This window comes from Schistocerca serialis, chromosome 8 (assembly GCF_023864345.2).
Source record: "Schistocerca serialis cubense isolate TAMUIC-IGC-003099 chromosome 8, iqSchSeri2.2, whole genome shotgun sequence".
In the NCBI taxonomy this organism is placed as follows: Eukaryota; Metazoa; Arthropoda; class Insecta; order Orthoptera; family Acrididae; genus Schistocerca; species Schistocerca serialis.
The window spans coordinates 538756169-538771641 of NC_064645.1; positions in this window are offsets into that span (position 1 = coordinate 538756169).

Consider the following 15473-nt stretch of genomic DNA (forward strand, 5'->3'; position numbering starts at 1 on the left):
TTCTACCATATTCAGTGTTTACAACAGTAATATCAAAATAGTTTAAATATGCCATTAATAAAGGTTTCTTAGAATGAAATTTTCACTCTACAGCGGGGGCCAAGTGCTCTACGAACTGAGCTACCCAAGCACGACTCACGCCCCGCCCTCAGAGCTTTACTTCTGCCAGTACCTCGTCTCCTACCTCCCAAACCTTAGAGAAGCTCTCCTGCGAACCTTGCAGAACTAGCACTCCTGAAAGAAAGGATATTGCGGAGACATGCCTTAGCCACAGCCTGGGGGGTGTTTCTAGAATGAAATTTTCACTCTGCAGCGGAGTATGCGCTGATATGAAACTTTCTGGCAGATTAAAACTGTGTGACGGACCGAGACTCGAACTCGAGACCTTTGCCTTTCGCGGGAAAGTGCTCTACCAACTGAGGTACCCAAACACGACTCACGCCCTGTCCTCACAGCTTTACTTCCGCCAGTACCTGGGCTCCTACCTTCCAAACTTTACAGAAGCTCTCCTGCGAACCATGCAGGACTAGCACTCCTGAAAGAAAGGATATTGCGGAGACATGGCTTAGCCATAGCCTAGGGGATGTTTCCAGAATGAGATTTTCACTGTGCAGCGGAGTGTGCGCTGATATGAAACTTCCTGGCAGATTAAAACTAGACTGTGGCTAAGCCATGTCTCCGCAATATCCTTTCTTTCAGGAGTGCTAGTCCTGCATGGTTTTGCAGGAGAGTTTCTGTAAAGTTTGGAAGGTAGGAGACCAGGTACTGGTGGAAGTAAAGCTGTGAGGACGGGGCGTGAGTCGTGCTTGGGTAGCTCACTTGGTCAGCCGGCACGGTAGCTCAGCGTGTTCGGTGAGAGGGTTAGCAGCTCTCTGTAATAACAAAACTGAGTTAATCGATGAAGAACGAACGCCCCAAGCAGATGCAACGATCAAAATCGAACAAAATAACATTAATAAAAAAAAAAAAAAAAGAGAGCTGGTAGAGCACTTGCCCCGGAAAGGCAAAGGTCCCGAGTTCGAGTCTCGGTCCGGCACAGTTTTAATCTGCCAGGAACTTTCAATAAAGGTTCTTGCCAAATGAACAGAATGCCTGTCTTGTAAATTCTGAGGACGCCAGGGGAAAAGTCATTGATAGCCGATTCCTAAGAAATGGATAACTGGTCACGTTAATGTCTATGTTAACTGAAGACGTTTTCTTTTTGTAATACAATGTAGTGTAAAGGTTTAATAGACCTAGACAGTGGTTTGTAGGTGGAAAATAACAGAAAGAAATAGGACTGTTGTCGTAATGTATAGCTTCAGTATTTTTTGTGTCGTTCAGTATGCATCATAAAAGTAGTTTTCGTTGTAAGTGAAGACGACGTTAGCGATGCTTTACAGGGCGATTCATCTACCGCTACCGATGACTTTTAAGCAAACCCACAACGCCTTCACATATCATGGACAAGATTTTCTATTATTGCTATATGCGAACTGTTAGTCCTTCAGGAAAAGTTAACGCTACATTCTTGTAGAAAATTCAGAGTAAGTTTTGTTCTTGGTACATCTTCGCAAAGGACAATAAATCTCGAACTATTACAGCAACACGTAGAAAAGTGGCCTTCTAACAAGTTTTTCTGGAGTAACTCGAAAACTGTGGCCTCATGCAGAAAGGTATTCCAGTACAAAATCTAGCTTATTTAAGAGTTCTGTTAATTTTTTTCTGTGGGACTAATAGTTTGCACCTGGTGTTTGAATGTGTTGCTGGTTGAACAAAACACGTCGGTAGGGGCAGCTGAATCACCCGGTATAACCGAGAGTTCCCAGTGCCCACATTCGTGTGGAAACTGAGAAGCCAAACAAGGACAGCAGTCATATGGCAGAAACTGGAAGCAAAGCGTTATTGGCTCCACCCAAGCAGGCCAAGACGATTCGCCCTTGTGAAGATCCTGGAGCACTCGCAGTAGTAGCACATGTAATTTCAGTTGTAGGTTTTCTGACGGCGTCCCGTCCGCGCCATGTGGGAAAAGCTTTAAATGGTTTGTGTTGAAATGCTATTTCTTTTATTATTCCTGGGTAAGTGCTGATCCCCGAATGCGAGAACTTTGACTTACAGAGCACGATGTAATCTGAAGCGTGCTGAAATTGTACTTGATGCAGTGTGTACTGCTGTTTAGGTTTTTTTATTGGTAACGCCACCTCTGTATGAAAATCACTGGCTGTGCTGTGTGCAGTCTGTGGCTAGTTTGCATTGTTGTCTGCCATTGTAGTGTTGGGCAGCGGCAGCTGGATGTGAACAGCGCGTAGCGTTGCGCAGTTGGAGGTGAGCCGCCAGCAGTGGTGGATGTGCGGAGAGAGATGGCGGAGTTTTGAAATTTATATATGATGATATCAAGGTAAATACATTGTTTGTTCTCTATTAATATCTTTTATTTGCTAACTATCCCTATCAGTAGTTAGTGCCTTCCATAGTTTGAATCTTTTATTTAGCTGGCAGTAGTGGCGCTCGCTGTATTGCAGTAGCTTGAGCAGCGAAGATTTTTGTGAGGCAAGTGATTTGTGAAAGGTATAGTTTAATGTTAGTCAGGGCCATTCTTTAGTAGGGAATTTTGAAAGTCAGATTGCGTTGCGCTAAAAACATTGTGTGTCAGTTTAAGCACAGTCGTGTATAATTGTTCAAAGGGGACGTTTCATATGTCGACCCTTAGCCGAGGATACCTTACTGGAATCTTCTGATTTTTTTCTTGTAGTTTGTGTAAGTAGTGTAGATTTTGTTTATTGATAGCGCGTAATCATAGAGAGAATTTCCTTTGTAGTTGTAGTTTTTCATTGTTGTACAGTAAAACAGTTGTGGCATGCATGTAGATTTGCACCAAGTATTTCGCAGCTGCGCTGGCAATTAAGTAGACATTATTTGCATTGCTATGTTATTTTATTTTGCTCTTCAAATTGTGCTTTTCTGTGTTATCGTGTGAAATATTGTGACAATTATGGCGTGTGAAAAACGTAATACTAGGCTCCAAAGTAAACTGAGAAATGACAGTGAAGACGAAAGCAGTGTGTTAGCGCCGCAGAGTAATGAATTAACTGATGTTCAAAGTAGTAATTTGATAATTGTGCATAGGGAAATGGAGCGGGCGGCAAACAATGGCGTGGACAGTGAAACAATTAGTGAAGAGGGAAGCATTATCGATCGATCGGTCGGCAATAGCTCGCCTCAGGAAGCCGAAATGACACGACACGATTTCGCAAATACTGTAGATTCAGGTTTTGGATCCTCACCGTTTTCTCAAATAAGTCAAGACACATTTTCTGCTTGTCAAAATGTGAATGTTTCCGGTGCAAATTCACTGCCGAAAAGCACTGAGGAACATGTTTCAGACACCAATGCATTGTTATTACAGTTAATACAACAAATGGGACAAACACAGCAAAAGCTTCAAAAGTTAGACACAATGGAACAAAATCAGAGACAAACACAACAAAAGCTTCAAAAGTTAGACACAATGGAACAAAATCTCAAAAAGTTAGACACAATGGAACAAAATCTTCAAAAGTTAGACTCTACACTTGAACAAACACGTGAAGATTTAACCACTGAGTTACATAACATTGAATCGAAATCTCAGAAAGTGTGTAATAACGTAAAAACACAAATTTGTGAGCATTTTCAACCTATTTTTTCGCGGCATGAAAATGCATTACAGAATCACGAAGCAGCCATAAAAGAACTGCAAACCATTGTTCATGAAAATCATGAGACCTTGTGGGCTAAAATTGACTCAGTTGCATCTACGGATTCGGTTACACAACTTGCAAAAACTCAGGAAAATTTAAGGACACAGTAGATTCGATTTCAACACAAATGGACACTCTGAAGCTTGGTTCAGAAAAACACACTGAGGAAATGTGTTCATTATCAGAGAAAGTAGTTGAACTTTCGGATCAGCTAAATAATTTATCTACGAAGGTAGATGATAATCTGAATGACGCAAAACCGGTAGTCTTTAATGACACAGAAGAGAGCGAACAAATTAGGAAACTGAAACAAAATCTGAATGAAATTGATACGCAACATCAAAGAGAAATCCGGGAAGTACAAGATCAGCTGACACAGGTAATACAAGAATTACGTATTTCAGATGACACTCGCGTTCCAATACGGGAAGAGGGACATAGAAATACGGAACAACCACAAAATAATAACACAGGACACTTCGGAAGTTATGAAAGAAATTGGCAAGGTGCACCGAATTTTGAAATGGAACCGCCGAAACGACGTAACAATGACCGATATGCGATTCGCCGACATGATGACTTTGACTATAAGCTGTTCATTACTACACGTAAATTCAAAACATTTAAGAATTCTGGCAACGACATTCATCCACAAGCATGGCTCCATCAATTCTCTCATTGTTTTCCTCCCAACTGGTCATTAGAGCACAGATTAGAATTTATGTGTGGCTACTTAGAGAATGAACCAGCTGTAAGAATGCGGTCGGTCATTCACGATTGCCACAGTGAAGGAGAGTTTTACCATGCCTTCCTATCAGCATATTGGTCTCAGGCCACACAAGACCGAGTAAAACAAAGCATCATAATGATGAAACGTTTCGAACAATCTGAATTTTCCAGTCTTATGAAATATTTTGAAGACATGTTGCACAAGAATCAGTACCTGTCAAACCCATACAGCCCCTCAGAACTTATCCGCATTTGCTTAATCAAACTGCCTGAACATTTACGACACATTATTTTGGCAGGACGTTGCAAAGACGACATTGAAGCTTTTCAGGGACTGTTACAAGAATTGGAAATTGACACTGACAATCGCGGAATGCGGAAACAGGAACACAACAATTACAGGTCACATCCGTCACAATTCCTCGATAATAACTGGACGCGGCAAGGCTATTCTCACAACACAAATCGTGACCAAAACAGACACCACCCGTATGACAACCGTTGGCAGAGTAGTAATAATTACAGGGAAAGATCACCTCTCCGCGGTAATGACTATCACAGAGACAATCAGAGAAACAGACAATATGGGAACCAAAACAATTATTATTACGGGAGACAGAATAACTTGAGACGCAACGGTCCAGCGCGCAGTTACGATTCAGGGAGAAATTCTCCACCACTTAACCGACAAGAAAGAAACTACAGGAACTACCGACATGACGACAGACGATGTGATCGTAACGACAGACCTGAATTGCATCAGAACTGGCGGGATTCAAACAGAGCAGGGCCCTCTCGTCACGGTGAATTTGTAGAAGTTAGGTCTCCAAACCCCAATAACGACGCGCGCCAACAAAGAGACAATAGGCAATGACTCACACCGCTGGCAGCCACAAAACATACTTATGAAACTGACGACGCACCTGCCGTAGCTAGTAATTACGTAAAAATGGAAGACATTAGGGACATCTTACTCCAGGAACACGACACAAAACATAACAACATTGCATATCCTGTGATTCACATTACAGTAAATGATGTAAAATTTACGGCAGTACTTGACTCTGGCAGTCCCATTTCAGTAATTAGTGAAACAGCCTTTAGCAAATGCAACAAATCGAACGATTGTCCCACACTTCCGTTACGTAAGATTAAATTACAAGGTGCAATCTTTGGAAAAAGTGTAGATGTACGCCAACAAACCAACTTAGAATTCTTTTGTCAAAGCCACAGCTTCTCTATGAGCTTTCTTATTGTTCCATTATTGTCGACGGAAATTATACTGGGAGTAGACTTTTTGAATGAATACAAAGCAATCTTAAGCTTTCACGATGCTGAAATAAGTTTAGAAAAAGAAGGTAAGTCAGTAGCTTTGAAATTTGAAGATTGGCTCTCAAACCATGACGAAGAAATTAATCGGCTTTACCTCCTGTTAGACAACAGTTCGGAATTTTCAACGGAACTTGACACTAACAATCACTCTGCAAGTACTGACAGGGATGATGTCGACGGCATATTTGAAACTAATAAGTTAATTCAGAATAAAATTCAAACAATTGAGAATTGTAATGACACTGATAGGCAGGACCTCTTTGAGATTTTACAAGCACATTCCACAGTTTTTACTCACAAAACAGGAACAATCAAGGGATTTCAATACCAATTTCGTGTTCGTGAGCATACTAAATTTTGTGTTAGACCATACGTAATTCCGGCGCATTATAGGGACCATGTTAGAACAGAAGTACAATCTATGCTTGATGAGGGCATTATTGAGCCTGCAGTAAGCTCATACAACAATCCATTACATGTTGTTGAGAAGAAAAATGGATCGATCAGACTTGTCTTAGATTCGAGACAAATCAATACTATCATTATTCCTGAAACAGACAGGCCGCAAACGTTGGAAGAACTTCTTCAAAATTTTAATGGTGTAAAAGTGTTGTCTTCCATTGATCTCAGATCCAGCTTTTATGAGATCGAACTTCATCCAGAATGAAGAAAATACACAGCTTTCCTTTGTTTCGGCGTTTGTTATCAGTTTCGGAAACTTCCCTATGGTTTGAACATTTCTTCAGCAGCATTCATTCGCGGGCTAAATTCCATATTGCCTGAGTTCTTAAAACGTCACATCACCTTATATGTGGACGATATTCTAATAGCAGAAGCTTCATGGGAACAACATAATCGCATCCTCAACAGTTTGTTACGCATTTTTGTAGAATCTGGAATTACAGTTAACTTGGAAAAGTCTGAATTCGGTCGGACAAAGGTGAAGTTTTTGGGACATATTGTTTCTTCTAAAGGCATTCAGCCGGATCCTGAAAAGTTAGAAGCAATCAGAGCCATTCCAGTTCCATCCACAAAAAGACAAGTCCGCAGTTTTCTAGGTCTCGTAAATTTTTACCGTCGTTTTCTGAATATGCAAATTCTTGTTACACCAAAACTTTGTTCTCTCACTGGAAAAAATTCTATTTAGAACTGGGACGAACAAGCACAGTTGGAATTCGATTCTTTAAAAGAAGCGTTACTTCATGCGCCAATATTAGCTCATCCAGATCTATCACAAGATTTCTGCCTTAGCACGGATTCTTCTAAAGTCGGTCTTGGTGCCCATTTATTTCAAGAAGCCATAGAAAATGACATTACTGTTCAGAAAACCATTGCTTTTGCTAGCCGAGTGGTAACAAAATCTGAAAAAAATTTTTCCGTTACTGAATTAGAAGCTTTAGCAATCGTTTGGACATTTAACAAATTCCGTTTCTTTCTTTCTGGTAAGCACGTAAAAGTATACAGTGATCATCGTGCATTACAATTTCTTATGTCTTCAAAATTAAATCATGACAGGTTAAAACGTTGGGCATTGTTTCTGCAAGAATTCCGCTTCACAATAGTCTACATTCCCGGCAAGGAGAACATTGTTGCGGACGCACTGTCACGCGCACCGGCTGGGCTTGAGAAAAGTAACACAGAAGGCAACATTGAGAAAAATTTCAGTATTCTTTACATTCAGAAAGTCGCCTTTGAAAACTTCATCACCACATCTTTAAAGGACATTGCTCATGAACAAGATAAAGATCCGATTGGGAAGACATCAAGAGCAAATGGCATGAAAAGACACACACACAGATTCGGCATTATTACCTGGTTAGAAACAACATACTCTTCAAACGCTGCACTGTTGATGACAAGCTATGGGTACTTTGCATTCCAGACGATTTTGTTAATAAGCTCATTTGGTACATTCATTTCAGCTACGCACATTTTGGCCCACGAAAATGTTATCATATTCTTCGAACGACTTGTTATTTTAACAATATGGAAAAGCGAATTCGAAGAGTCTTGTCTATTTGTAAACTTTGTCAAAAGGCGAAACCATCTACTGTCTCACATCGTGCTCCGTTGTTTCCTATCATTCCTTCTAAATTAAAAGAATTTGCTGCTGTTGATCTCTTGGGACCGCTTGTCAGAACATCTAATGGATTTTCGTACGTTCTAGTCGCTGTTGAACTTACTTCAAAATTTGTTTCTTTCACTCCGTTACGTAAAGCCACTGGACGATCTGTATCCAACGCCTTTGTTAAAAATTTCTTACGTGAAGTTGGACACATTAGTAAAGTCATTTCAGATAACGGACCGCAATTCAGATCTGCTGTTTGGTCACGCATGCTTCGCAACCATAAAATCAAACCCGTTTTTATTTCATTGTACTCACCACATTGCAACCCGTCTGAACGGATTATGAAAGAAATCAATAAGCTTTGCAGACTTTATTGTCACAGAAAGCATCAGCATTGGGACAGATATTTACACTTATTTCAAAACGTGCTGAATGAAATGCCTCATGACTCCACTACCACCTACTCTTGTACTGAAGAATGAAGAACCACCGAACAGAATCAGAGAGCTTGTACCTTTCCCGAATACACGTAAACTTCGACACAAAGACATAATTGATTTGGCTCTTAAAAATATAAAATCTGCAGCAGACAAAAGGAGAAAACTACACGGTAAAGCAAATGCAAAGAAGTTGTATATTGGTCAGAAAGTTCTCATTAAAGCTCATTCATTGTCACATAAGAAGAAACACTTGAGTCACAAATTCTTTCTAGTTTACAATGGACCTTACAGAATCCAACGTATACCACATGATAATTGCGTTGAAGTTGAAACTCTGCGTACTAGGAAGAGTAAAGGTTTACACCACATTTCACATGTAAAACCATTTATTGAAAGATAATCTGCTTTTTAACTTAGTCTTTGCCACAAAATTTTTCGCTTCACATTACTAATATGCATTGTCAGACTTAGAATCTGTTAACATACAACAATGTTTGAAGTTAAATATCCAATCAAGAACCAAGAGAACTTACTTAAACAGAAATGACGAATGCATTGTTATAGTGAACAGACGTCACAGTGTTATTGTGTGTGTACATTCTTGCTTGTTAGTTGCACGATTATGGAACGACTATAAGGCTTACATACTTAGAACATTTACCAGTACTGCTAATGAGATTTTAATGCAACATTTTGGTTTACTTGAAAATATATTCTGGATTTAAAGTACTTTCAGTGAGATACCAGATGGCACAGTGGTTAGTTTATGTGACAGCTACACGATTTTATCACGACGCTACTAATGAGTGACAATTTACAATGTTGCTTTTGCAGTGTTTCTGTTTTATATCTGCACAGTTTTTCTGAATTCTTCTGGATAGTAAAACATGTTTTAGTAGTAACTTTTGTGGTACAGCAACAATGAGATTGTCTTTTCCGTAGCACAACAATACGTTACAGCACAGTACTTTCTTCATCACGGCAATAAGCGTAATAACTAAGATATCTATACACAAAGCATTTCACTTTTGTTTATCATGAGGTAAGTACATTGACTTCTGCAGAACTTGGCTTTCGGAGGACGATAAGTACGACACTTCCACAGAATTATCTTACAGCAAGACGCACATTTAGCGCTACAGGACACGCATTTGAGAGATTTTGTACTTAAGCCATTTATTTTTCAAGATTTTTGAATTACAAAGAAAGTTTTCCGTGATATATTTCATTCTATTGCTGTAATCTGTAACACCTGAGGGTATAATTACATTAATCCTCAGGGGGGTACACGCCTACTTTGTGTACCATGTGTTTGGCAAGCACAAGGAACCCTAGCTAATATGGTATTTGCTTATACAACTTTACACATCGGTACCATATTTCTCTAACACACAAATTACACAGCTATCTGATCATTTAACTGAGAGAGACAAACATTTATTTTACTACATCAGTGACACATGTTTACGCAATTACACAGTTGGAAAACTTCACACTTATGAACCTGTATTTTGTCTGTACTTTGTAAACTGTTCATATTTTTCGGAACCATTGTGATACTATGAGAGCTTTGAATGATGTATTTGGTATGAGATCATGATTTTTAAAGTACGTTTGAGGTAGATGACACTATTTAAATGAGCAGAGAATTATTTTTAGGCTTAGAAATTATTGGAGGAAGTTACGACGATTTTGAGATTTGACTGAAGTGTTATGATGTTATTATTACGACGACGATGTGTATTACGTTGTTGAGGAATGTTTATTATGCTACGTATTTCTCATGATGAAATATTGAAGAAGTGTCGACGAATATGTATATGTATAATGAGGTAAGGAATAATGAGTAGTGTTTAGGGACTCTGATTTATGAAAAGGATGTTGGAAACCAAGAAACGTACTTTAAGAGTTATGAAATGTGTGTGTATATGCGTGAAGGTATTACAATGCAGACGAAAATTTTTTTGGACACTGTTATATCAATAGCATTTTGTTTCTACAGATTTGTAACGCAAATTCTTGACCTGTGAAATATTTTTATATGAGACTGCCACTGTAGCGGAAAATGTTGTCGTAAATATTTCCGTAAGAAAATTAAGTGACCACCTGCACGTAATGCGTCGTGGGCACCCAGCTGTGTCAGACGCCTGGAGATAAAGCCATTAGCACGTGCCTTTCAGAGCACAGGAAAAAAAAAAGGGAGGCCATTATCCTGGCCATTGTCATTCCTTTAGAGAAAGCATCGCAAATCCGACACGCTGAGTACTTGGAAACATATCGTACTTTCTGATATTTACTGAAATGCCTAATGAAATGACAAGAAATAGTTTGTCTACACACCTGACTATGACTACTGTCTTTCTAGATGAGAGATTTTTTTACTACTTATGAAATGCCACATGACTATTGAACGATGTTCTTATGCTTTGCTTTGTACATAGTTGCTTATTTCATTTGATATCTAGTTTCTAGCTGCACTGCAGCATTGGTTAAAATAAAATTTTATATATGTACTAACATAAATATTTTATGCCTACAGATCCAGTAAATAATTTTATGATCTATCCAAAACAAATGAGGGAGCACAAAAAGACATTTCCCTTCACAGGAATTACATAAATAATTTTTTAACGATTTGGTAACTTATCTACTAGCGTAAGTTTTTGTGATGCATCACTCTAATGTTAAGATGTGACATAGGTATTAGACATGGCCATTTTAGTGTAATATTTTTTCTGCTTGCGCTATGTCATGTTTATGTATAAGTTGCTGCGGTTTGCCAGGCATAGTGTTATTGAATTTGACTTTTGCTAATTTATGCTGCTAGCTTTGCCAATTTGCATTTTTTGCATTGCTGTTTGTGTTGATTTGTTATGTGATGCTGCATTGCCTCGTCCCTTAGATTAGCATCTGAGCTCAGTAGATTTAAGTTAGCTTAAGAGGGGGTAGACTATATATGAAACTAACTATTGTAAATTTATAAGAAATGCATTGAGAAGCTATCAGAAAATGGTCTGGCAAAATAAAAAGGATACTGTACAGTGGAGAAAAACTATTATTGACAGAGGATGAGAACAGAATACAGAAAGCAGAGAGAAAAACTATTTTTGACAGAGGATGTGAACGAAATACAGAAGGCAGGCTTAGATAGGACTTTTGGGAATAATGATGAATGAAGGGAGATCTCCAAGAAGCAAAGAAAGTTTTGTCTGCAAAATACTGCAATGAAACAAACCCTGTCCTTTCCTTTTGTGTTATCCCACTATGTGTTTGGGTACCCTTGTGTATATATGTTCTTCCTGTCTTTATATGTTTACCTCATCAGACTTTTGTTGTAGAATTTTTCTCATACTCAGCTACATGAACTATGATGAGGAATACTGCTATCCTCAAATATAATTTGCGTTAATAATATGTTATTTACTTTGTAAAGATGTTAGACATTATTAATTCTGTTTTGTTTTAATGCTCATGTGTAAAGTTGATGTTTCAAAAGTTATTCTGATCTTTTATGTATTTACTTATGTCATAATTCCTGTAACACTGATGTATATGTTTATTTCTATTCTTTTGTAAAGCCCCTATTACTACAAACGTTATCTGTATTATTATGTTTTTAATGATGTGTTTTGTACCTTTGTTATTGTATTCTTATGTTATAACATTGTAATTGTCACCAGTTCATGATATTATTAACTTGTTAGTTACATTTCACTGCACACGTTTCTGTTGGTCATAGTATATGGACAATATGTGAGAAGTAGGGACTGATAGTGTTTGCACGTGTGTTAATGATTCAGCAAGGGACTGGATAACAGCATTGCTGGTTCTAAGGACAATTTCAAAAACTTTGTGAGTGCACAAGTGGTGGTTTATGGACTTGCTATATTATCCGCAAGACTCTTCAACGGTGATTGTGCACCTGCACAGTCACAACAGATAGCTGCTGGCTATCTCTCCAAGGACTACAGTGGGTCTGCATCTTTGATGACCCACCAGTACCATTATCTCTACAAGGACTACAGTGGGTCTGCATCTATGATGACCCACCATGCCATTATTTCTACAAGGACTGCAGTGGGTCTGCACCTCTGGTGGCCCACCAATACCGTAATCTCTACCAGGACTACAGTGGGTCTGCTCTGTGATGACCTACCTACCAATACTCTTCAAAATTTCGACTGACTCTGCTGTGGGTTTGCTCTGTTGTGGCCCATTACCTGTCTGCATGTCGAGAGTCAGCACTGTCTTTCCATTGGAAGGACAACACTACTTCTTCAAGACTGCATGGAAATCCACTACTTCTGTGTGCATTTTCTTTTACTGCTCAGACTTTGAGAAAAACACTGCTATTCTCCTGTTATGTACGATTAGGACTGTCTTTATGGACTGTGAGACAATTATAGCTTTTGACCAACATTGTATCAATAAGTGTGTGCATTTGATTTCTTTGTTATTGTAATTATGAAAAAAAATTTTTCAAATCTGTATTGGCCACTGCCCAATCCCATTTGTAAAAATTTTTGTGGGGAGCATGGGGGCTATGTAAGTAGGCTGTTTAGGTTTTTTTATTGGTAACGCCACCTCTGTATGAAAATCACTGGCTGTGCTGTGTGCAGTCTGTGGCTAGTTTGCATTGTTGTCTGCCATTGTAGTGTTGGGCAGCGGCAGCTGGATGTGAACAGCGCGTAGCATTGCGCAGTTGGAGGTGAGCCGCCAGCAGTGGTGGATGTGCGGAGAGAGATGGCGGAGTTTTGAAATTTGTCATGAACTGCTTTATTTATATATGATGATATCAAGGTAAATACATTGTTTGTTCTCTATTATTATCTTTTATTTGCTAACTATCCCTGTCAGTAGTTAGTGCCTTCCATAGTTTGAATCTTATATTTAGCTGGCAGTAGTGGCGCTCGCTGTATTGCAGTAGCTTGAGCAGCGAAGATTTTTGTGAGGCAAGTGATTTGTGAAAGGTATAGTTTAATGTTAGTCAGGGCCATTCTTTAGTAGGGAATTTTGAAAGTCAGATTGCGTTGCGCTAAAAACATTGTGTGTCAGTTTAAGCACAGTCGTGTATAATTGTTCAAAGGGGACGTTTCACAACTAAAGACTGTTTTTTTATATTTTATCCATATTTTGCTGCTGAAAACGTGAGTGTATTGAAAACATTGGAGGTATGAATTAAACAACACCTTCAGTCACAACTTTTTAGTGTTTTATTAACTGAACGATGCATTTCGGACCCTGTGGGTCTATCTTCACGTATACTTTGTCTTAATACATGTTTTATTTCGTCTCCTGAATGAGGTGAATTGCATATACCTGTCACTAAAAGGGTTAATGTTAGGTTATGAATTTCCTAAGTCGAACGCGGGAAATTTGTGCAAAATAGTGGAAAATGAACAGTGTAAACTTACCATATAATCCAAGGAAACCATTTTCAACGTTTTAGTACCGGCAAACATTATTTTCTCCGTCGTTTTTGTACACGTCACTTCATTCAGGATGAACATTTGCACACACATGTTTATAAACACTTCACAGATGTTTCTCTACATGGTGTTGTCAAAGATGAATTTATTCGTAGTGCTAAAGATATGACTATAAACAACTGAAATATGCAAGGAATAACTTTAGAATAGGTCTTTAAAATTACTGACATAACTATGGCTTGCGAAATCTGTATGTTCATTTAACATAGATTCTGGTTTTTTTATTTTGTGGAGCTATATCTCCAGCTGTTCTAACAGACTTGGGGTCTTAGCATTAGGTTCTTTATGTAGTATTACCAAATTGTTTCCTAGACTGTTGATGACATGCATCGTGTATTTAATAAAACACGAAAAAGTTGTGACTGAAGGCGTTGTTTAAATCATAACTCCAATGTAAAGACTGTTTAATGCCAACTCTTACTGCTAGCGAGAAACTAAGTAACTTTTATCGTATGTTTTCATTATTGGATTTCAATGAATGTGTCATCTAACTAATTTTAATTTTCGATTTTTTTACAGTCGCTCCAATTTCAGACTTCGAAACTGAGTGCTCACATAAGATGTGAACTTGGTAAGCAACTGTACTGTGATTAGATCCGGAGAATTGCTACGTTTGCTGCACTCATTTACGAACTTTGCTTGCGAATTCTTCCCTTCACAAGCTCTTTTAATTAATTTCTCCCATTATAATGTCATCAATCGCAAGCAATTTCAGTCTTAATTCATAAAATTAATTTTGTTTAGTTTTCGCTCATTTAATTCAGCGGTCTTATCTTGATAAATACATTTGCAATTTTATTTCTTTTGCGCAGTTCTCTAAACAATTGCTAGGGTATTTAGTACAACTTAAACGATTCTATAGCCAGTATGGACATAAGGTGATAATTGGAGCAATGTATAACAACCCATATTTTAAACATGTTTTCGAACATGACTGTGCATTTACCCGACCCTCTGCTATTTAGACTGCAACTTTCGCCAGTACATTGGTTTTCTCCAATACTGTTTTTTACTATATGGAGCGGAACCAAATCAGAAAACTTATATGTCGACTGACTCTGGCTACAGATGTCTATGCACAGATATTATATTTATTAAATGAAAGAGGGAGGGGAGAACACAGTATGTATTAAAATTACTTAAAATAACACTGTGTCAGTGACAGCAGGAATTCCGCATTTTGTTGCAGTTCTGCTTTTCCTAAGCACTAAACATATTACAGACTGTCGGTGTAATCTGCAGTGCTCGTGTTAGAATTAAAACGCATCCGTCTGCTGAGGCACATAATTGTTAAAGTGGGATTTATTAAAGTTATGGCTTATAGTGCTGGCAAACACATGAATACAAAACTAGCTCTAGCGTTATTCAGAAAAGTAATGAAGATTAACAGCCGGTGGTTTCATTACGATGTATACTATAAAGTCATGTATAGTTCTGCGGTTGCTTTGCTTCATCATTGATCGTCTATCAGGAGTAGGTCTACACGCCTCTTTATCTGTACAAGTTTCTTCTGCCACCTGTAATTTTTGCGTTGTCTCTTCAGTCCAGTCCTTCTACCTCTACTTTTTCTCTGCCTTCCTGGAAATTTCCATGCCCATACCTTCTGAGGTGCGTTTTTATCATCCACACGTCTAATATGGGCATGCTATTCTACCCTTGGTGGTTTTATTTCTATCCATTGTAATGATGGTGGATC